Raw genomic sequence first — 26,081 nt, forward strand, 5'->3', positions numbered from 1 at the left:
TCAAAGAAAATTATATATGGCTGACTTGCCATAAGGGCTTGTAACTGAGATACCTTTCTTGCAGACGTTAGAGCAATCATGAAAACTATTTTCCCTGTTAACAACCTCAAGTCAGCCAGGATAGCTGGTTAAAATGGAGCAAGCATTAGTTTCTCAAACACAAAAATTAATATCCCCAAAAAGAGCCACCAGTTTTCTTGGAGGCCTCATATATGAAGTGTCTCTCAAAAATATTTTGACTTGAGAATGCATTGAATGAGCACAATCCATGGGCAGACATGCTGAAATGGCTGATAAATTAACCTTGATGATGGAGTAAGAAATTCCAAAGGATAGTAACTCAAACAAATATTGTAAAACCAAAGAACAACTAGCCCTGAATCAGTGCTGGATACATTGCTGGCACTGACTCGAAAACCTTTTCCATTTGCTAATTTATGATTTACTAGATTTTCTATAAGTAATTGATTAACAACCCTAAAAGCTTTTATGGAGAACTGGGCCACAAAGCATAATGAATAGAAAAACCAGCATAAAAGAAGAAATAGACACATTTTACAGAAATATTTATGAAGACCCTATTAAACATGTCAAAGATGCTGAATGGATAGACAAATTTAAAGAAAGAGTAAGGAGTAATAAGGTAGAATATATGAAATGGGGTGAAGTAATGGCCAGAGAAAGTGAGAGATTTTTAATAAAAACCTCAAGTAGAGGCACAGTAATGCATTTTAAAAGTATTAAAATCATTGCACAATGATTTAAAACTCAGTAAGAATCATTTCTACATGCATCCCAAACAGATACCAGCCTGGTTAGAAACAAAAAAATTATGCTCCTCCTTAGGAGTGAACCTGCAAGCCAGCCTAAGAACTACAGACCAATAATTTGTCTTCTGACATATACAGACATTATATACTGGAATTGATACAGAGTTTATAGCAATTTAGAAAAAAAAATGAAACTCAATTTTGGTAATAGAACACAAGTGTAAAAAAGTGAGCCATATGGAACAAGGACCATCTGCTGATAAATAAAGCCATAGCAGAAAATTGTGAAAAGAATGGCATAGATAGATTATATAAGAGACCGACATCCCACATTCACAGATAATAGAATGCTGGCATATGCATAAGATACACTCATGAAAAAGGGGCAAACAACTTTGCACCTAAGCCACGAAAAAAGTGCACATTTTTATACCATGGATAAAAATTAAAAGAAGAATACTCCAGAGTGATTCTTTGTTTTGTAGCCACTGCTGTTTCTTCTTGTCCATAACCCATTAAGCTGTTTACTTACCAGGTTAGACTATGGTTACAGTATGGATCCCAGAAAACAGCCTTGTTAACATATTTGTAATCTATTTTTTGTGGGTGACTTAAAATTGTATAGTTCATCCGAAGAGGAGTTAAAAGCACAACTACAAATGATTGACAATTTCTGAGATGATATAAGAATGACATCTGGTGTTGATAAATGTGCAAAAACAATATTTGCAACTGGAAAGCTGCAGGGCCAATAAAACATAGACCTGTGACACAAATATGATAAATGAAATTGAGCAGGTGGGATTGTATAAATGTTTGGGAATAGATGAAGGATCAACAATAAAATATTAACAAATGAGAATAAAGCTCAATAAGGAATAATTTAAAAGACTAAAACTAATATTGAAAACTGCACTTATATCTAATAATAAAGTCCAAGCTATAACTGATTTTGCTCTTCCTGTTCTAGCTTACAGTTTTGGGCTGACAGACTTAGCCCAAAAAGTATTGGATCAAATGGCCATGAAAACAAGAAGGATGCTGCATGCAGATCAAATGACATATAAAGATCAGTGTATTCTAAAATTATATATTCCTCAGTCTGAAGGAGGAGTGGGCCTCCTCAAAATCACTTATACCTATAGTAATACAACCTCAGGACTACATATATATCTGCTGACCTCATCAAACACAAACATAGTGAATATTTTAAAACATCAGAATAAGAAGTCTAAAATGGGATCTTTGCTTAGATTAGCAAAAGCATTTTGGTTATCAAGCAGGAGTGGAAATCAAACCAGAAGTAGACAAAAATCAGACAGCAACTGAATGTGAAAAAATCCAAAAGAAAGAATATAAGGAAAAGTATTAGATGAGAAAGAAAATAAAATGGAAAACCCATAAATGTATTGCCATGTACAGAGATTTCCAAGAGCAGCCACGTGTTGCCCAAGATTTGAAGCAGGAATGGTCAATGAGAGGTGAATTGAAACCTAACGATGAAAGGTTAACAATGGTGGTTCAGGTTAGTGGACAGCATGCACTTTGATTTGCAAAATCCATTTAAAAGGTGGGAGAAACAGACAATACAGTTTCTTAAAAAAAAACAGAAACAGTTGCATATCTTGTTGCTGGGTATGATATGCTAATGGCATAGGGCCAGTATAATGAAAGATACAATAATGTGGGAATACTGTTGCACTGGGGACTTTGCAAAGAATGCAGTATAGAAGTATCTGAGAAAAATTGGAATCATGAAACACAAAGCATTACAGAGAAGGATGAAGTTTATATCACATAGGGTCACCTGTTACCAGCAATTCATAAACAAATGTGAGAATACCAGATATTGTATACTATTTAAAAAAACAAAAAAAAACAAATGTGACATTGGTCATTGAAACTGCCACATCCAGTGATTAAAGTGTCTTATGTACAGAGAGACACAAAGTCATAAAATACCGGGATTTGAAGGCAAAAATGAGACTTAGGAATGGAATCCATTCCTGACATGGTATTAGAAAACCAAAATACTTGGAGAAATTAAACATAGCGGAAAATGAATTTAGCAAAGAATTTTATTTTGAACAACCTAAGGCTGGATTTTGTTAACATTAATTTGCCATTCAGAACTGAGGAATTCCATCAAAAGTGGAGGACTTCATTGCCTCTGGAAGGTCATGTACTGTAAAATGTCCCTCTCTCAGGTATTACTGCATTTAGAAAAAAAGGCTTTGAGTAAAGATATGTTTAATTGCTAACTAAAACATTGTATATAGAGCTCTCATGTATTTGCATATCTGTTATGCCAGAGGTGCAGTGCTGAAAAAACAGTCATATTTAATCAAACATTTATTTTATATGGTCTGTCACATCACATACATGATTCTATTCCCATAAGTAAAAGTTGCCCTTCTTGCAAAAAACTCAAATTATTTGACAGAAATGGAGCTAAAATAAATACATTAGTAAATTAAATAATTTATTTCTAATGGTTGTTTGTAAAGTAAAACAACAGCAGTAGAGTTTTCTGAATGTGCTATTTTTTTACATGTCTGTTTATTTTGACTTCACTGAACCTCATAATCAAATTGCTTGCCAGTGACACAGTACACCATTTAACATACATTTCTTCCTAATTAATTTCACTTGCTCTGTGGGTAGAACTGTGCTTAAAAGTACATGAATACTGTTTGCTTATTGCTAAAGAAATTAATTTGACAGTCTTGTATTTTACATATAATTCTGTCATTACAAGACAACTGTATATTTGTGGAAAATTAATTTAAAAAACAAGCACAAAGAATCTGCTTATCATGATCATTATGCCAAAGCCTTGGTCTTAAACTCAACATTATGACATGCATAATTGTACCCTTTGGTAAATCTACCATCCTGGCTAATTACTATGTTGCTAACGCACCCCTAAGAGTCAACTCAGTAGTCAGGGATCTGGGTACACAAGTAGACTTACCTTCAACCATCATGTAGCCACATTGGTAAGGAAATCCTTTTATGTTGTGAACGTATAAGTAAGAGCATGGCATATAGGTCCGATGAGGTCCTTATCCCACTGTAGTCCACCCTTATCAGACCACTCAGAGTACAATGCTCCCTTTGGTATGTACCTGACCAGGCATATGTAGCAACTAGAGAGACCTCAAAGGTTTCTTACAAAAAGAATGCAAGGTATAACAAACCTAACTTATGCAAAGCACCTTAAATCCCTTTCTCTCTACTCAGTCTCCTATAGAAAGGGATCTGCAAACCCCAAACTTATGAATCTCCTATATATATTCATAAGTCAAAGACCAAAAGAAATATAAGGTCTAAGGCACAGAATTATGTTTGTGACATAAAAAGAGCATGATGCAGAGACAGAAATGTGTCCCTGAGACTCCCCTCCAATGGCACAGGCTTCCCATCCATCTATTACCAAGTTTAAGCATAACATAAACAACTAGACAGGGGACAGGAAATTTACACCAGGCCTAGTATCGATGTCACTTATGGACGGAATAGATAATTGATGCCTGGCCTTCAATGTCCTATTTAGATGCAGGACATCACTATTATTTTGGGAAAACTTGGCTAAGCTTAGAAAGGCCCCTTGGGTCATTAGCCCAGTAACAGTCTATGAATCCATGAATTTACTTAGACTTATCTACCTATTACAACTTATTACCGGTTTAGGTTATATGCTCATCCTAAGAAATGGCTAGCCAGAGATCAGTGAGGACTGCTTACTTTAACACTAACAAAATGAATAGTTAGGTTTGACATCTACTGATCTGTTAAAACCCAAACAATGCAAGGGAAATGTGCTTTGAATACCTGTATACAATATTAGCAAATTAATTTTTTCCAGATATATGACATTAAACCCAGCAATGCAGTGCATTTTAGGTAAAATGCTGTGGAGGTAAGCCTGATATATCTGCATCTTGTTCTTTTGGCAGTTACAGAGGCTTACAATATAGATGATTATGAATGGATCACTGATAGTAATCAATTTTTTAAAGTGTCTGAGAAATGGATTCAAGACTTTCACAAACATAGCCAGTGTTAAGCACCCACCAAACCTACAGCTGTGTGTGTGTGTGTGTGTGTGTGTGTGTGTGTGTGTGTGTGTGTGTGTGTGTGTGTGTGTGTGGCAGGGTCCACGATGATCTCCCCGCATACAAGGCGCCACAATGACAACATGCAGACAACTCTCATGCAGGCAGTTGTAGGTTTCTCCTTCCCTCTTGTCACCCATGATTTGCTGAACCAAAACGTTTCTTGTTTTTTTTTTTATTATTTTTGTTTTTTTCCTGTAGCTGCCTGTGATGTCAGGCAAAAAAATGCACAAAATTAGATTTGCTTCAGCAATGAAAGGACATGATTGATTACAGCAGCCAACAGCCAGGAAAGTATGTTTTTTTTTCTAGAGATGATGAAGTAGAAACCTGACTGGTCCTTGTAAAACACATCCTGTGTCAGCTGCCTTTAAAATGGCACTTGTGTAGCAAGCATTCATTCGTCTTGCTTTTTATCAGAAGAGTTTGTGTGACTACCTATTTAGTTTACTTGTATCATGAGTTGAGACAGAGAAGGACAAGGACTTGTAAAGGAAGCCTTGATCATTGGGACAAGGAGCTGCATTTTTCAACTGCCCTTGTAAGGGCAATTTTTAAAGGTCTGAAAAACTATAATTTTAGTGACAAATTAAAATAGCTGGACTGGTCTGTCTGGAAGGAAGTAGGGGGTCTGAGTACAATCATGAAGAGTGAGCAGAGAATTAGTAGCAGCCTTCCACTGCACAAAAGAAAAGTTGCTGGATTACCAACTTTTTTTAGGAGGGGGGATGAAATATATGAAGATGATGACTGTAATCATTTTTGTGCAGAATTCATTTACTAAGGAGATTGGGGATGGGGTGTTGGAGAGAGGCCGAGATTGAAACAGTTTTATTTTAGCTTTATCCGGAATTCTTGTGCTACAAAATTGGGGGTGGGGGGTCCTCTGTTATATTGTCTAGATTTGTTTTAGTCATTTAGTCAATACTGCAAAAGAATATAGCTTTTTTTTTTATTCATTCATTTATTTATTTGTGCTTTCTCCAGAATTGTGCTGAAATGTTGGAAGTGGGGGAAAGGGGCTGTGAGAATGTTACAGGATATATGTATACTGTTTAATGCAAACCCTATTATATAAATGTTTCTAAATGTATAATAGCAATGTATAAAACTATCCCTGATGTTATGCCTCTGTTCTGCAATTATTTTTGGTTTTGTCTAGAACTGTTGTACTCAGAGATTTGGAGGGGATGTAGGAGCTACAAGAAGTTTGCACAATGTTTCGATGTTAATCTCGTATTTTTGGTCAGTTCCTCATAAAAAAAATGTAAGTTCATGCGATACATGCTACTGCAAAATCTTTTATTTTTGCATCTTTATTAGTTCATAAACCCAGTGCTTTAAATCCCTACTGTTGTGCCTTTGTTATGTTAACTATTTTTTTTATTTTTTGCTTCATCAAAAATTGTGCTGAGAGGTTGGTGGTGAGCAGTATGGGCTTTGAGAATGTTGCTGACTGCTTCCTTGATATTTGTGATATATCCCTACAAGCAATTGGTTTTCCAGCAAAACCTTGAGGAGTGAAGTAAACTAATATCAAATTATAGGAAAACCACTTTATAAAAGCGTTGTTTAAAAGTTTTGCTTGATGTTTAGCATTTGTCCTATGCTTTCTTGTTTGTCCATAATTCTTGGCTGGAAAGGTTGGGGTGGGAGTTGAGAATGTTGAAGAATCTACAGGTATTATTGTAATGCATACTAATGCAAAACTTGTTCTAATATCTCTACAAAGTTATTTATTGATTTATTTATTGACATTTGATTACTGGGAAAGTCCAATTGGGTGGGAGCTCATTTTCAGTAGAGGCCTGGGGAGAAAAGCTCAGAAGTTTTACAAAACATTTTAAGAACAAACATTTAACAGCCTTAAAAAATACAAAAAACAAATACAGTTTAAATAATAATAACAAGTTAGACATAATATGAAAACATTAGTTAAGAATAGAAACAATTATATGACAATTATTTATTAGTTACAGAAATTTTCTTAGGATCATAAGATCATAGGAAGTTACTAGGCTAATGGCCCTAGGGCCCTTGCAAGCTTAGCCACATTCTACCCTTATTTCCACAATCAGCACCTATTGCCCCTATCTGAGAGGGACACAGGTAGAACCCCAGGGATGAATTTATGGTTATCCAGCCAAACAAACAGATTGCATTTGAAAATGGCCAAAGAGGTGCTCTGTTTGACATGAAATAGGAGTCTGTTCCAAAGGTATGGTAACCTCTGGGAGACAAAATCTGTTTCTCCAGCAGGTTCTATTAATGTCACACACCAGGTTAAGGTCTTTAGAGCAAGTAACCCATGTACCATTTGACTTCTGGATATGCAGAATTTCTAATAAAGCAGGGTCAGAGATCACATCTGAGTAGTCTGTATGAAACAGAATAAAGTTGCAGTAATTTCAGATGATCCACAGAGGACAGATGCTGAAGACATTCAATGTTCCTTGTGAGGAATCTTTGTGGTCTCTCCAATTGCTGCAGGTGCTTGGAAAGGTATATACCAAAAGGGGTGTTGTACTCAATTATTGGCCTGATGGAAGAGTACAGGGAGGTTATAACGTCTTTTTTTTCTAGAGGCGATGCCTTTACTTATGAGATGAGCAATATAGAATGCCCTTCTTACCACTGTGGAGACATTGTGGTCAAAGGTAAAGTTGCTGTCAACCTGTGTGTCCAGGTCTCTTACCACTGAGTGCATACTAAAGGTGTTGCTATTGATGTGGTAGTTAGCAGGAACATCACTCTTACGGAAAAGGATGATAATACATTTTTTTTTGCATTGAGCGCCATAACTTTGGTACCAATCATTTGTTTGTGTATGACCCTCTTGTAGGATGTTGACATAATTTGGAGATTCTATGACCACTCCCAGTTTGCAGTCATCAGCAAACTTTGTCAGTCACAGACCTTTAGTTTTTTTCTTGTACTTCAGAGAAATAGATTCCAAACAGTACAGGTCCTAGAACTGATCCCTGTGGAACATCACTGGCTACAGGTCTGCTGTTGGAGGGGATTTCCCCTATTTTGACTACATGGGTTCTATCAGTGAGCCAGATAGTGACCCATCTAAAAATATAACACCAGTCTGGTAAAATATTAAGAAATGCTAGACCCATGACTTAAACTCCCAAACAAAATTTATTACCAACGCTGTTTAAAATAAAATACGCACTTTTGTCTTACGTAAGTATCAGGACTTCATCAGATAACAGTTCATAACAATCAATGATCTTATATAACTTTTTTATTATGTGACTGCCAAGACCCCAGCTAAGACTCAAACATGTAAAGAAATATTAAAAGTAAAAACACAACGACCATCCAAGTATTCCGAAACATTTTAATCCACACACTAAGCGCTTTCACCATCAACACATGGCATCTTCAGAGTGAACGGAATCAAATTGTTCCCTTACTTGTATACATAACGGAAGAGTCAACTGTAACACAACAAAGTTGGTCTATTTGGCAAAGTGTACCAACTGCAGTGCCTACTATGTAGGGAAGACCATTAGGAGAATAAAAGACAGGATAGCTATATATTTTACTTGAATGGGAGGAACAGTTTGTATTGAATTCTATATAAAAGGACAAAATATTATTAAACAATCGGTTCCTTGATGATGTACGGATTTTGTGGAAGGGGAATGAACAAGAAGCAAAGAATTTTGTTGACTACTTGAATACAACAACTACGTTTTTTAGATTTACCAGTAAGTGGAGTGATAAGCAAATTGATTTTTTGGATATAACTCTTGTAAAGGGTGTAGATGGTAAACAATTAAAATATATCGGAAAGAAACACACAGTAATTCACTATTTCATTATAGTAGTTGTCACCCTTTGCATCAACGCAGGGGTATTGTAAAGGGGCAAATGGTAAGGTTGTCTAGAATTATAAATGACAACAAAATCTTGAAAGAATAATAATATATTCTGATTGGGATGTTTTGGGAAAGAGGCTATCCCCTGAAATTGTTGATTAAAACACGTAAAGAAGTTATAAATAAAAGAAATACCACATTTCTTCCTATTTTAGGGGTTAAGAATACTAATATTGCGATAACATCCAAACAAAAAGACAAAGTTAATTCTAGGGCTTTAGTATTAACTTATTAACTTACAATAGTCAAATAAAAGAAATAGAGGAAGTTGTTCGTACAGCATGGAATTTTTGTTTCAGTGGTGAACTTAAAAATCTATTGTGGGCTTGCCCTAGAATAGTTTATTCAAGGGGAAGGAATATAAAAGAATTTTTGGAACAGCACAACACCATAAATAGTGTATCCAAGATGAGTAGATGTGGTACTTCCAGGATGTGCAGGTATATTAATGAGGGCCCTTATGTTACAATACATGGGTATAATAGAACTATTTCCTGTCCTGGAAGAGTCAACTGTAACACAACAAAGGTGGTCTATTTGGCAAAGTGTACCAACTGCAGTGCCTACTATGTAGGGAAGACCATTAGAAGACTAAAAGACAGGATAGCTGAACATCTTAGGGCTATTAAGGGTCATGACATACACAATACCCTATATGTACACAGCATGAAGTGTATTCATTTTAGGAGATTTGTATTTTTTGTTATAGATAGGGTGTTGTTTAGTGAAAGAGAGGGAGATGAAAAACTGAAGGTGGAACTTTTGGAATACAAATGGCAGATTTTGTTAAAAGCCTTTATATCACCTGTTTAAATGAACACATCTCCCTAAAACCTATACTAAAACAAAGGGCAAGTGTTATATAGAAGGGGAAAAACTGTTTACTGTTGGCATACAACTTTTTGTAAAAAGCAATGTTTTGTAAAAAGCAATGTTTTGAAAAATGTAATGTTTTAAAGTGCTGTTTTAAAAATGTTGTTATATGTTATGCATATACATATATATATTTTTTTTCACTAGGAACACTGATATAGAAACGTATATGTTTTACAAGACAGGTTTTATTAGTGTATAAGCTGTATTGAATAGCCTGATGTATGCTTCTTTAAGAACAAGGTAATTATGGCGTTGGCCAATTAGAGCATTGTTTTAACATTATGTATAAAAGTAAGGGAACAATTTGATTCCATTCCCTCTGAAGATGCCATGTGCTGATGGTGAAAGCGCTTAGTGTGTGGATTAAAACATTTCGGAATACTTGGATGGTCGTTGTGTTTTTACTTTTACTAGTGCAATATCCATTGGGTATTTTTTACGGTTTTGATGTAAATAAATATTACCCTTGTTATCATAAAAACTTAAAAAAACAGTTCATGTTAAAAACATTATTGCATAATCCCCTTCTTAAACATAAATATAAAAGTGCAATTTCCTGACTACTGTGGTGATGTGATTATCAAAGGAGAGACTACTGTCCACCTGGGTCCCAAGGTCTCTTATCACACATTCAGCATTAAGTAAACTGCAGTTTATGTGGAAGTAAATGGGTACAGAGTTTTTACCAAAGGGGATGATGATGCACTTTTTGGCACTGAGCTTGAGGCCATGCCTCTGACACCAGGCATCTGTCTAATTGAGGACCTTCTGTAGGATGTTCACATCATTTGGGGACTTGACTATGGCTGCTAGTTTGCAGTCATCTGCGAACTTCATTAGCCACAGGCCTTCTATGTTAGCCTGTACTTCAGAGAAGTAGATGCCAAACAGGAGAGATCCCAGGACTGAACCCTATGGTACTCCACTTTTCACTGGTTTGAAGTCAGATTCGGAGTCTGCATCTTTTACAGTGTGGGTTCTGTCAGTGAGCCAGTTGGCAACCCATCTTGAGACATAGGGATTTATACCTAGTTTAGTTAGTTTAGCTATAATTCCAGAATGGGGGATGGTGTTGAAAGCCTTGGTGAGGTCATGATAGGCTGTGTGAACCACTTTACCCTCATCTACGGCTTTGGTGACTGACTCAAAGAAATCAATCAGGTTCTGAAGGCATGATCTGCCTTTCACAAACCCAAACTGGGTGGGGTCCAGAGAATGGAGGTTACCAATGCCTTTGTTTATGAGTTCCATGATGGTACATTCCATGGCCTTGCAGACCAGGCTCATCAGGCTAATAGGGAGATAGTTCCTAGGATCAGTGGTTGCTCCCCCTTTGTGGAGTGGGATAACTGTTGCTGTGCACCATTCAGTGGGGACAAAGCCTGATGTGAGACTATGATTGAACATGGTGCTTAGGTGGGGAGCCAGTTTGTTCTGAAGTTTGTGTAAAACACAGCCTGGGATGTTGTCCGGTCCCATGGATGCTGTGTTTTTGGTTTTAGATAGTGCAGCTTTTACCTGCGTAGATGTGATTACAGGGACTCTGCATTCCTCCTGTATAGATATGGGCCCTTTAGGGGGTGAGGGGGGGATAAAGTTAGCACTGATCTTATCTGCCAAGATGTTGTCAATATCAGTTGGTTCTGTAATTTTCATGCCATTGTGCTGTAACTCAGAGCAGATCTGGGTGTTGCCATTGAGATTCTTCTCATAGCTATAGAATGCTTTGTGGTTGCCCTTAGAATCAGTGGAAATTTTGTTTTCATAGCTAGCTTTGGAGGATCTTATATGGGATCTCAGCTTCTTACTGAGGCTGAACAGGGAGCTCCACCACTCATGGGATTTTACTCTCTTTTGGAACAGTTTCTTCCTTCTGTTGTAGAGTTTGTTTATGGCAGGGGACGACTAGGTTGGCTTCCTTTTTTTGGAGGATAGCGTCTTGGTTCTATTTGGGATAGCAGAATCCATGCACTCGTGTAAGTGCTTATATGCAGCTATGCAACTGCAATGGGCAACCTTGAAACCTCACTAATATGCAGAAATGCTATTTCCTTATGCCTTTTGTGAATACTAATAATGTGTACAACCAATGGTCCTTGTAAATATTGTTCATATGTTTTTTGCTATGAAAATGCTATACACACAAATTGTAAATATTCTTTTTCCCATAGTCATTCATTGTAACCAAGTTTTAAGCTAATACTTGCAACTGTCTCCCTGTGTTCAAAACATCATGTAACGTTTGTCCATTGTTTATTAACATTTATATTTGGTAACCTGTAACTGTTGCCATTGATTAATGTTCTTTGTTTTCTATGTGGAGCTTTTCTACCCAGGCTTCCACTGAAAATGGACACTTGTTGTCCAGTCAGATTATCCCAGTAAACAAATGTTAAAATAAATAAATAAAATAAATAATTTCCTCATTTGCAACCAATTACGGGACATCTATATAAGCACTTATATTTCATTGCACACTTATTTAACTGCACTTGTTACAGTGGCTTCTGAATGCAGCTTTTCTAAAATGAAACTCATAAAGACATACCTATGTTCATCAGAGTCAGGTAAGACTTTCAAGCTTAGACGAACTTTCAAATAAGCATGAAGTGAGACAAGAATTATTGTACAGCAGTCTTAATGAAGACTTCATCCAGAAGAAAATTTGTAAGATACCAGTAAAACTCTAGGTATGTGCACATCTTTGTTTTCCAGTAATCTTTTTGAATGCTGTATGACAGTAAATTTCATGTTGTACCTTAGCCTGGCTCGTATAATATTATGCTAAATATTCACTTTTATTTTGCTTACTCCTGCAGGTAGGACCAAGTAGGACAAGGAGGATAAGAAATTAGCAATATTTGTTGAGGCAAGGGAAGCTAATAGATGTGAGATTTGTTGAGGTGACAGAAGTGGCATGATTTGTCAAGAGGCGAAAACAGCTAGAATAACAGGAGGAACAACTTGCTTGTATGGCACTAAGTGACAGCAATCTGAGAAGCTGAGGAGCTTACTGCACACTGAAGATAAATGACACTAGTGTTTTCATCTGTGTGTTTTTGACTTCACCTGTTTGTTTGAGGTTGGGTCTGTTTGTCTGCAATCTCTGTAATCCCCAGTGTCTGTCATCTTTGTGCTTTTTGACTTCATTTGTTTCTCTTTGGGTTTGAGTCTGTCTGCAGACTCTAATCCTCAGTGTCCATCATCTGTGCACCTTTTGACTTCACCTGTTTCTGATTGAGCTTGAGTCTGTCTGCAGTCTCTATAATCCCCATGACTTTCTCCTGCATGTCTTGTGTGTCTGTCATCTTTTCTACATCTGTCCCATGGCTGCCTTTTGTGTCTCTACTGTCTGACCATTCTGCATGTCTATATCTGTCTTCTGTCTTGTGTTGTGGGGTCAGTTTGTCTAATATGTCTTGCTGTAGTGCTGCCTTCATCTTATGTGGGCCTCTGTTTAGTCTTGCTGTAGTTTTGTCTTTATCTTGTTGGGTTTCTTTGTCATGTGCATGTGTGGGAGTCTGTGTGGGTGTCTCTGTCCAGTCTTGCTTTAGTGCTGTCTTGGTCTTGTGTGGGTGGCACTGTCCTGTGTGAGGGAGACTGTGTGGGTGTCTCTGTCCTATGTGTGGGAATCTGTGTGGGTGTATGTGTTTACCTCTGTGAGACTGACAACCTTGATGTATTACAGAGGTCATCATAATATTACAACACTGCTACTAAATGCCAGTCAGTGTGCATATATATCTGTGAGTGGCTACCTCGGGTTGATACTTAGGTTTGTCATACTGTAACATTGCTATTAAATGCCAGTCAGTGTGTGTACCTTGATGCAGTACTAGTGGCTCAACAAGTCTTTGTAATGGTCTGAGTGTACCAATACTTTATATAGTGATTGTCAAAGGGTGCTGGGTGAACTTGACAGGGAAGGTGGTAATGCTACACAAACTACAGCAATGTGGTCATACCTTACATTCTCCTGGGTAAAGCCCCCAACTTGAAACTTACTGGTGGCCCAAACATACTGGCAGTGGCTCTGTTCACAAGACTGGTGCACCCAAGAGGTGAATTTCTTCAATCCATTTTGAAAACATGTTAACAAACAATTATGATCAGTGATCCAATTGTAATTTTTTTGTAATACAAGGATAGTATGCTGGTTCAAAGTACTACCAATTATAAGGAAAAAGTAAAGAGCTATGAAGTGCTTTGCAACATTCTATCCAATATACTTAGAGCTGCTACACTGACAGGGGCAGAACTGAGCTGTCCTTCTGATGGATGAACAGCTTCAATGGCTCTGTTAAATGTTCTTTTGACTGACAATGTAAAGTTTATTTCAGCCTTTAGAAGTATGCAGTTGTTTCAGGTGATCAGTGGTAGATGCTCTACTGTGGAAAGGTACTTAACAAAGTTATCTTCAGGATTTCAGAGTGTAATGGTTGTACTACTTAGCTAGTGCATAAAAGCAATTAACCCAGGGAGCTATTTTACAGAGAAGTAATTGTAGGTAGATGAACAACCCAAAAAGGAGACGCACATAAGTAGCAGACCCTGCAAACACAACTCTGAAACAAATGTACAATGTACTGTTGAACTGATCAGATGTGTCCAGTACAACTGTACAGCAATTATACTGTTGTACTGAACACATTGAATCTTTGATGGTATGCATATTTACGTGCATGTGCTATCACAAAATATATTTATCCAGTGAAAAATTTGCACATTTACTTTTTCTTTTATGCCTTGATAAATAGATGTCTGCCATTAACCAGACTTTTTTTATCAGTCTCTACACATATGTGGAACTTTGAGTAACCTATGAAACTATTTTTTCTTAATCATAGTTTCTACAATAAAATATATGCACTATGGTAAACTGTTGCTTCCTATAAAATAATTATGTTATACAATTAAAGCAAAGCATAGGTCCTGGCTAGTTAATTCATAAATCTGGATCTACACCCTTTCAAAGAATCACATTTTATTTTTGTTGTATATAATAGTTACTTATAACAGTATTTCACTTTCCATCACCGATTCAAAACATACATACCTTTGGGAGGCATCTGCGTGGTAAATAACCTCATGCTGTCATGAAAAAAGGCAGATATTCCTTAGAAAACGTTAGAGGTCTGTTCACTGGGAAACTTTAATTTGCCAGTCATTAAGTGATACACTCTTCAGACGGTTGAGTTCCTACCTAGAACTCCCTCTCCTAATTCATATACAGCCTTGTCATAAGTGAGAAGCTGCAGAAACAATACACAAAACCTTGCTGAATGCAATGGGAGAATCGATAATGAGTTTAAAGAAAGAAAGTTCACTTTCTAAACTAAGTCAAGTATCAGTCACGGAATCCTGTATGGCAATGGTTTGCTTACTTCAGATATAAAATGTTAAGTAGTAGTATTTTGTTAAAACAAATCATATTATTCTAAAGTGGTTTAATTTCTTGAATGGTATTGTATTGTTAAGTGATACTTTTTGTGTTGCTTTAATAGTTACAAATCCTAAGTGACTTAATGATACTTAGTAGTGTAGAACATAACTAAGCTTGCTATTTGTTCTTTGCTGAAAAAATATTATAGCTGGCTATAGTGTAGGACCTTGCAGTAGCAGGGTGAATACTTTATATTATTACATTAAGGTAATGTTATATTTTGATATCCAAAATTGCATGAAGCAAATGCTCACTGTAAGCCTTAATTTTCCAAAGCAAAAAACAACAAACACACACACACACACACACACACACACACACACACACACACACACACACACACACACACACACACACACACACACACACACACACAGAATTGCATTTTAATGTTAAATACTAACTTCAAAGAAAATAAATGTCAGTCATGTGATAATGGAGACATAATTGTTTCATGGATAAAATGATTGGAGTTTCTAATTCTCTTCTTGACATCAACAGTACGCACTAATCCTGTAGCACTAATTAATCATTTCTCATATGACTGTTTTTCAGAATATCTTATCTGATTCATAACTCTTAACTGATTCTGCATTCACAGTCACTATCTTGCCAGGACAGCCATTGATTAGATATATATGATTAGTAAAAGACTGTCAGTATATTATGCACACCATCTCCTTGTCTTCTTCTTGCTTGCTGCATTAAACTTTCCTTTGAACACATCTCCGACTTAAACTCTGTATGATTAATTGTTTAATTGCTATGTTCAATGGAGTATCTGTTCCATCATGTTTCATTTGTGAGTGGATAGTTAGGTTTTATTTAATTACAATTAAACATTCACTGGCTGTCTTAACTGACACCAGCTTTATTTAAGATAAACATTCTCAAGTCCAAGCATGCACTTATGCAAATGTCTTGTTGAAGATATCAGCTCAGAATAATTATTTTTGGTATATCTGCAATCTATGAATAATTCCTATATTTTTCATTTTGTACATGTTATTGTTTTTTTAATATATTACCTGTTTTTCTCACAGTACTATTTTGTATACAGGTGCACATTATATATAACTTTTTTTCTTTTACCCTACTCTAAACATATTCAGTCCAGCAGTATCACTACAGTCAAAAATGTGTAATGTTTATAAGGGCAAAACTCAGCAGCACTCACCGTAATGAAAACAAATGAACATTTCCATTAACTTTATCTAAGCAGCTATTAATTTCCTGTGAAATGAAAAACAAATAGTCATATTGTTTTTCCTGGGTCTATGAGTAATGGCAATAATTGCCATGACAACAAAGTTCCACGTGTGTAATACTTAAGGGTCTGCCTTAGTAAAACTGAATAAAATCTGAAGGCTAAAACAAAAATGAAATTCCCTAATGTGAATTTATATCTATGAAACACTTTAAAAACAGACATAAGAATGGATGTGTTACTCATTCATTCATTCCATCTCTAGTTACTGTCTTAAACAATTCAGAACTGAGGAAGAATGACAAATTATTTGGGCACTTATTCCAAATATGGTACCAACGCATTAGATAAAACAGACACTCACTTACTCCCACTTGATGTACTTTCGTAGGCAATTAGAAGGCATGTCACTTCAACTATGGAGCATCCTTGACATGTGGGGAAAATGGAGAAGTTGCCAGAATCACGTGGATGCAGAATGTGCAAAGTCAAGTGTTATGAGGCAACTACACTAAACAGTGTGCCACAGTACCACCCAGACTTTTTGGACTGGTCCAAAAGCACATTTTTCTGCCTTGACCCAATTAATATGATAATGAAAGATTTTAGTTTATTTGTTGAAAATTTGAACATGTATTTTTCTATGCTTAAGTTGTGACCAACCATTCATTTCTGAACATTGTTACTGTGATTATTACAACCTGTGTTACTTTCTGACTTAACACTACATTGTTTGCATATGAACACCGGTTCCTATTAGATGACCGATAATGCATTCTATCGAATGCACCTTGGTCAAACTTAAAACAACGAAAAGGCACAATAACAAAGCAGCTTTTAAGCTCTTTTTTTCCCAGGGAAAGAATTGGCTTGGCTGCTTCCATTACTTTGCCATTTTTGGCAGTGTAGTGCAATCTCGGAGTTGGTATATTTAAGTATATTTATGTATTCTTTCAATTTTTTTTTTTTTTTTTTTTTTTGTAACAGCGATTTTTGTCCCTTGGAAAAAAATTGCTGTTCTGAGCTTTTGAGATTGTAAGCTTTCACTTACATGGGGTTGATTATTCATCGTTCACTGTTTGTTGTGTTAAATGATATAATATAGACCCATGAACACTTATTTTCTACTAAAAGCCTAGTTTTGATTGTATTTCCTAAGTTTCTCAGCTGCAATAATTCTTGAGAATTTTCACAACGTTTGACTGTATTCTTGCTTCATACTTTGTTTTTATAGCAAAATGGCTTATTTTTCTTCTGTGAATTTTGTTATTAGTAACATGCTTATAAATTCACAACAGTTTATGTACTAAATATATAAATTCCTTAGACCAGAGTGCCTTTTTTGAATGGAGTTACAAAAGTAATGCATGGTTAAATGAATTGTTCAGTCATAGAATATGAAAATGATGAATGTCAAACCCTAGACTAGAGAATGAAGCTGATAACAACTGACAACCTTAATTCTGTGAAAAATCTGTTCAATTCATGACATCTCAGAAACTAAACATTAATAGATGCCTAAATGATTTTGCTTTTAATAAACCCTTCCTAACTATGTTCAACAGTATTGTCTATTGTAATTAACTCTATCTAGATTCCTTACATATGAACTACTTTTTCCATATTTTTTATAGCCACCTTTTTGAAAGTCCTTCTCAGGACAGATATTTTGCAGTTCTCATTTGCTGTCTGGTGTAAATTTTGAAAGTTACTCTTAGCAGTTTTTCTCATTTCTTTCTTGCTTCCAAACAAGTAATGGTTGGCCACACTGGAGTGACCATGACACCATGTACTTTGTAAAAGCTGAGGCTTACATTCTTGGGTTCTGCATCTATAATCACTGAAAGCCTCCATGTATTAATAATGTGTCAGGCAATCAAACCTTCCGTAATGGAAAAGGAATAAATCATTGGGTACTTTACAATTTTCATGCATTCCTGAACGGCTGTAACTGTGCTACAATTTCATTCTTGACTCCAAATCACTGCTGTGACTGTCTCTTCTTTATATCTCAGTCATAAGCTTTTTTTTATTATTATTTTTATCACTGCACTGGATTACAGTAAATGAAAGCCACTGTGGTGCAGCGGTAGCGTTGTCGCCTCACAGCAAGAGGTTCTCCCATTCGATTCTTGGCTGGAGCACCTTCTGTGTGCAGTCTGCATGTCCTCCCTGTGGTTGAGTGATGTTTGAAAGACATGCGTGAATGGGTGTGCCTTCGTTGAAGGTTGGGCCTTGGGCTGGCACCTCGGCACTGTAAAAATCTACTGCCAATCATTAGCAGACCGGAGTTCCGCTGTGGCGACCCCTAACTGGGAAAAGCCAAAAGAAGAACAACTGGATAACAGTAACTCAGAAAGAAATACTAGCATGGTATGATTACAGAATAGATGAGATAATATGACACAGTACACATCCTGTTTGGATATTAAAAATCTACTCCAGGTTATTGTGAATGTCAACATTTTCAAATTTGCTGGCATACACAGTCTTAAAGCAGTTCACCTCTCTGACTATGTACAAATTTTTAAACTTTACACTGGTAAAGGTATGTAGTTTAACAGTTACATTACCCATATTGTGGAGAAATTCATGTACATTTGTAGTGCAAGAGACAACAAATATGTTTGCCTTTGTATCAGGAAAATTTAATGAGTACGTGAAGAATTTTTCAGAAATTCCAAAGGAAGAATTTAAGTGAAACTGAAGACATTTGTTATAATAGAGAGAGACAAACTTCTGTTCTACTATGGTTCCAGTACAGAGTATTGGTGTTCTCTTTTATTTGTGACCTAATCTTCGAATCATGTTCTTTCTTACAGTGTAGGCTACGGTATCTAAAAAAATTCTGAACACTTTTAATCTACATCTCCTCCTCTGACTAGAAGGAACATAATTTACTTGTGCCACGGAGGCATGGGCAGAGATTAACTATCTGTCATTATCCTGTTGGGCATAGCTAGATGCTAGGACAGGCAAGTAAGGAAAAGCATGTCTTATAATAAGGTTCATGTTTGAGGCCTGATATTTTTAGCAATGCTTTGGTGGAGCTTATTTCCACTTTATTTCTTAATTAACAGTTAACGAATTCTAAAAGAATCAACTATGCTGTTCCCAGGAAGTAAAGTGTGTTGTCCTGTTTAACCTGTAAAAATTATCCTTGATATTTGCCATTTAATAACTTTAAGGACTAGAGATGAACTGGAGAAAAATCAGATGTGGTAGTATTGTAAAAGTAAGTTGAATTAATCTGCAATAGAATTTTCCTGTTTATATCTTTACATTTCACTAACTGAACCATTGACCATGATGTTGGGCATTTGTTTAAGGTGAGGTAGGAGTTTGAAAGAATGATAATAAACTTTGTTTGGACTGAAGGCAAATTAATATAGCTCTTTAGATAAAAAAAGGAATTGAATGCCAGTTTACAATAAACATTTCAGTTAAAAGTTACTTACTCTGTTCCAGTTCCATGGCACAGAGAAATGAAGCCATGACTGCGAATGAAATTCCTGGAATTATCTAATGACTTGAATGCTGAACATTCTGGTGATGCATGGTGTGAATGAGCTGCTGATACTGGCTTGACCATCATGTGGGGAGCAGGAACAGTATAACCCACCATTATTCCAGCACCTACTAAGGAAAGAAGGTTACTCCATGCAGGATGTGGACTATATTTTTGCACCTGCGTCTGTCAAACTGCACGTGTAACTCTCATTGCATGTGCATGCTAGTTTACTATTGAAATCTCGAAAGTCACAAAAAAAAAAAAGGTACTTAATAGCAAACTAGTTCGCCGAACGTACACATAACCTAACTTCCAAATCTCTAAAATCAGTTGTTAATGCCGAAAATGTTGGACACAACATTTTCACCACTTAACAGCAACGCCACCCTTGCCGCTACTCCCTAACTAGCACACCTAACATCCTGTTTATGCAGGGGGGCAAGCCCCCCACACCCTCCCCAACTATATATTCCAACTCCGAGATTGCACCACAGCAAGGAAAGGGATGTTTTTCCTGAACCACACTGTACCACAATTCCTGTACATCCCTTTGAACTTTCATATTTGCGAATGCACAGTCCATTCGCAAATATAACGTTCACTCATTTAACTTGCACACATATGAAGTATTGGAATGTCTGTAGTTCGAATACTTCATAGCCATACAATGGTACACCAACATTCTAATGGTAAACCATGCATGCTAGTGTGTAATTGCAGATGATAAGGCACAGCAGGACAGATGGATTAATTATGAGAAGAAAACAAAGGAATGTAGTGTGATCTATTGTGTTATTTCATGTTGTTGTTGATTAGAAAGTATCTTACTGTGGTCACCCCTTTGCCTGGCTATGCGAGAATTTTGTCAATAGCCTATTGAATTATCTTATAAGGTGGCTTGAGTATAGCCAGAGATACAGGTAATTGAAAGCTGAAAATAAGAGAATGAGTTTGCATGCCTGGCACATTTACATTTGGTAGGATACTGCAATTGGGTCAGCTGTACATTATAGGAAAGGCTTTGCATTCAATTATTATAAAGGACATCACACTGCTAATGCATGCATTGTAAAAGTGCACAGATACCAAGCATACAGGTTTGGCTATTTCTGCAGTCATATAATAGAAGCATTTTCTGTATATTTTTTTTAATAATTAACTTTTGAAAACAGTAATGATTTGATCCTGAGAGGATGGTTTTGACAGTATAAGTGACTTTCTGAGTAATGCAGAGAGAGGGTGAGGGGAGAGTTTCATTTTGCTTCAATGAGTGGTTTCATGGAGTTAAGCTGAAAGATAGAAATTAGGTAAACATGGAAGGAAGAAAGCAAAAGGGTAATGGATGTCATTGGGGCATTATACTAACTAAGGATACAACTGCAGTGGAAGGATAAGTGGCAGGATCCAGCTGGGAGAGGAGGATGGGAATCATTTCTGTTCCAGTTTGTATTTGCCTCAGTGGATGACAGTAAAGACATTTTAATTTGAAAAACAATTCAGGGAAAGGAATATGTGGTCTTGGAGTTCTTCATTAATGAAAAAAAACCCTGGGTCCAGAAGATAGACCTTTTGCTTAACCACAAAGTGCAATGTTTTGTGCGTTTTTCCCAAGAAAAAGTCAGAAAGATTCCAGGAACTAGATGAAAGACCTATTGCACTTTTAAATGTAGACATAAAGATACTGACCTTAGTTTTAGACTTAAGAAATACTACCAAATATTATATCACCCAAACACTCTGGCTTTATGAATAAAAGGCAGGTATGTGATAATACACTCACACTGGATGCCACTATCCAAATCCTACAAAAAGAAAGACATCCAAGATATCTGTTAGCATTGGATGTGAGTAAAGCATTTGACAAAGTAAATCTAGACTTCTTGTTTAAAACATTACAATACTTCACTATACCTCAAGCATTAATTGACATTATTAAAATACTTTACAGGAGCTCCTATACAACACTTTCAATAAATAAAACAAACTCAAACCCAATAAGAATTATTAATGGTACAAGACAAGAATGCCCCCTCTCCCCTTATTTTAACTTTTATACTGAACCCCTCCTAGCTAAAAAAACAAAAATAATTTCATAATGTACTAACAATCTGGAATACCAAACTAAAATTCATTGCATTGGCAGATGGCTTAAACATTTACTTTCAACTCCCTAATATGGACCTACATAAAATCTTGAAAACTATTGAAGACTATTCAAATATAACGAACTTTGAAATTAATCTAAATCTTTTATTTTTCCAATCAACCCTATAGGTCATAAAGATTATTATTTCCCAGTATCTGAAATTAAAAAAAACTACTCGTTCAAGTATCTGGAAATGAAATTAGAACACACTCAAAAAGCACTAATGAAAGACAATCTACAAAAAATATTCAACAGGAAATTAATAGATCGAAAAATATTAGACTCTCCTATCTATCTAGAGCAGCTATTATTCAAATTAATGTCCTTCCCAGAATTCTATACTATTTTAATGCAACTAAATTAAATATTCCAAATAAATTCTTTTGGAGAAAGAATGCAGAACTATCCAAATTGATCTGGTACACAAAATCAACTAGAATTAGCTACAACAAGCTAATTCTACCTAAAGGAAAAGGTGGAATTGGCCTACCTGATTTTAAACTATAGTATGAAATAATTTGTGGTAATAAAATCATTCAAAACACAAATTACAATCCAAATGAAAATGAGTGGTCCCTAATGTGGTTAGAGATGTGGTTTGAACATACTGGAACTCAAAACATTAATCCAAAATCACCATCTTTTATTAAACAAGAAATTATTTACAAAATCAAACTCCACAAACTGATCAAAAACAAAGTTAACACTTATGAAAAGCTAATAACATCCTTAAATCTAGATTACACCCTCCAACTACTACAATCGATACATTTAAAGCCAAATTGTAAAATAAACAACAATATGATAAATCTAAACCCATATCCCTTAATAAGAATCAGTACAGTATGGGACTTCTATAAATTAAAGGAACACTCGATTGAAGACATTAGGAAAACACTGAAGCTACAGACAAAATGCAATATTATACTAAATCAAATTAAAGACCTGATCAACAGAATAATACAAAACATAAATATGAATGAGACAAATACTACTATGATAGAATTGATACTGAAAGGTTTATTATCCAAGGAAAAATGTTATCAAATGTTTATAAGTTAATCTCCTCAATCAAATATTACATTTTTATACTATATTCAGATTACTGGTATAGAGAAATCAAAAATATTATCAGGAAACAAAAACTACAAGCAATAGAGAGTGCAATAACGCTCACTCCTTTTTATAGAAATAATCTATACCCAATTTATGATGAACAACAATGCATATCTTACCCCTATGTCACTCAATAAATTTAATCCAAAATTTTCACCATACTGTCCATATTGTCCATCAAGGATTGTAGATATAATACGTGTGTTCTGGAGCTGTAAACATACTTATAAAGTATGGTGTGCATTGGGATATGAAAAATCAATCATTTCATGGGAATTCCCAATTCTCCATATAACATCACATAATTTACTCAAACTAAACAAGCATGTAATGATTACTGTATTTGCGTTAATTAAGTTGTATATAACCCAAATCTGTCTTGGACAAACCAAATTATCATGGAGCGGCTTTAAAAACATGGCAGTAAAATATATATCCTTACATACTTTTATAACAAAAAATAAAAATAAGCATTCTTACTTGCAGAAATACTGGAATCTCCTTCTAGATAATATATTAAAAGGTTAAGTCAAAAAGAAGTGTTCTAGAATCAGAAAGTAGCAATATGAACGTTTTTACCAAAGGCATAATCCCTAGATGTATATGTAAAAAGAAAATAAATCAAGGCCAAGAAAATTGTTAAAATAACCCCTTCTTCTTCTACCCTATTAAACACTGAGTGAATATATCCATGGTGGCACTATATTGTAAATAGATGTATATAGTTTTGGTACTACAACATATAGCCTATACCTATACGTTTGCAAACAAACTCTTTTTTTTCTCTTCTAAAAAGTTTATTAACATGCAACTGTGATTAACATATATATTATAGTCAAACACTGTATTGTATGTACACTGTCACTTTTTATTTTTTCTTTGCAATGTTCTGAATTTTGATTTGTATGTAAATATTTACTACTATGTCTTAAAAAGAAATAAAATATTATATTTGAAAAAAATAAAAAAAAAAGATTCCAGGAACTTACTGCTTATAATCTCCTGGATGGGGCTCTGTTAACAGAACTATATCAAATCATCCTATAGCCGTTAAGCCAGCATATCTGGATAATACAGATCTTACTGAAAATATTCCCAACTAAAGAAACAGTGAGTCTGTACTATATGCATGTGGTCATTACAATGGTATGCAAAGCAGTATGTGCACATTCTGAAAAAAACATTTCAATGGATCGTAACTACTACCTATGTTCATGTAACAAAGACACAAAATAGATACTTACAAAACAAGCACGCATCAATTTCCCAAACCCCAGAATCATTTGAAGAAATATAAATAAGGTAATAGAACACACCAAGTCAAATATTAATCCATACTTCTCTTATCCTTTGTAATGCTGACTCAGATTTTTCCAGTGTTCCATAGGGATTCTAACTCCTCTTTCTATCCGACCTCCTTGAACCTTATATTCCAAAATTTTGCCTAAAGAAAATCACCCAGGAGGAAGGTAAAAACATAATCCAGTCTCTGCCAAACTATAGCTCACAAGGATCAGATGCTAACCCCTCTTGGTTTATTCAACAATTTGGCCAACTGCTGCCATATCACTTATGTTATCTACTGAAGCTTTCTCGGTTACATTTTTCCCCAATAATTGTAAGAAAGCAGAAGTATCACTCACACCTAAATGTAATAAACCAACTATTGTATTTGTCTTTTGGCACCTCTGTCTATGGAAATTACTGTAAATGGCTATATACAATCAACTTACAAAATCACTTTACCAATATAGCATTTTGTCACATCATAAAGTTTTATAAAATAAAATAATTCATACAACTCTGCACACTCTAGATGACAGAATTCTTATTATTATAATATTAATATTCATATATTAGCATATCAATATGAATAAAACATCTTATAATACAATACTACTGTTCGGAATTTACTTCTCAAGTACAGGCAAAAAAAAAGTTCTGTGGCTGAGCTTTGCTGATGACTGGAAGCTAGGAGCAGTCATTCATTCCCTTAGCAATGTCATTATCCTGCAAGAAAGATTTACACAGAGTAATGTTGGGTGCCAGATTCATGGACTTAAACTCAATGCAAGAAATATGCTATCATCCCCTTCAGCAAGGGTGATATTCCTGTAAACTAGTATGAAAATAGCAATGCCTTAAGCACACAATCACTGGTGAGAGACCTGGGCATGCAGGTTGATATTAGCCTTACCTTTGATCACCATGTCATCACAGTAGTTAGAAGGGCATTCTATATTGCTCACTCCATAAGTAAGAGATCTGCCTCCAGAAAAAGGGATGTTATAATCCCCTTGTACTCTTCCCTCATCAAGCTAATAATAAAGTATAATGCTCCCTTTTGTTTGTACCTCTCCAAGTAACTGCAGCAATAGGAGAGACCACAAAGGTTTCTTACAAGGAAAATCCAGGGTCTCCAGCACATCATATGTGGAAAAACTGTAATCGCTGTCTCTTTACTCTGTTGTATAGACTGCTCAGAATCAACTTATGCCTTGCATATAAGGTAATCTCTGGCCCTGCCTTAATGGAAATGCTACGCATTCATAAGTGAAGTGGTGCACATGTCACACTCTCAAGGAACCTTAACTTGGTATGTGACATCAGTGGGACTTGCTGGAGGGACAGATTTGTCTCACAGAGGGTACCTCATCTCTGGAACAGACTTCCAATCTTTGTTAAGTAGAGTCCCTCACTGGCCCTATTTAAGAATAATTTGGATGATTGGATGGGAAACATTAAGTTTTCCCCAGGGGCTCCACCTTTATCCCTCTTAGACAGGGGGAATATGTGCTGATTCAGTGTCTACTCATAAAAGACACTCTTGGGAACAAGGGTTAACTTGGCTAGGTTTATAAGGGCCCCAGGGCCATTAGCCTAGTAACCTCCTATGATCCTATTAAAATGAATTGTCTTTGTATCCATAAACATTTTACCTCATTGATTGTGTTTAGTGGAAAACCATCATTGGGGGGAGCAACTACATTCCACTGACTTT

General features: G+C 35.7%; 1 protein-coding gene across 1 annotated transcript in view; it reads right to left on the reverse strand.

Annotated features, from left to right (window-relative positions):
- The window catches only part of LRRC4C (leucine rich repeat containing 4C), a 3,048,452-nt gene that overhangs the window by 1,707,000 nt on the left and 1,315,371 nt on the right, over positions 1 to 26,081 (reverse strand). The gene's annotated exons all lie outside the window — the stretch shown is intronic.

This window comes from Protopterus annectens, chromosome 17.part0 (genome assembly GCF_019279795.1).
Source record: "Protopterus annectens isolate FY-2018-M chromosome 17.part0, PAN1.0, whole genome shotgun sequence".
NCBI lineage: Eukaryota > Metazoa > Chordata > Ceratodontiformes > Protopteridae > Protopterus > Protopterus annectens.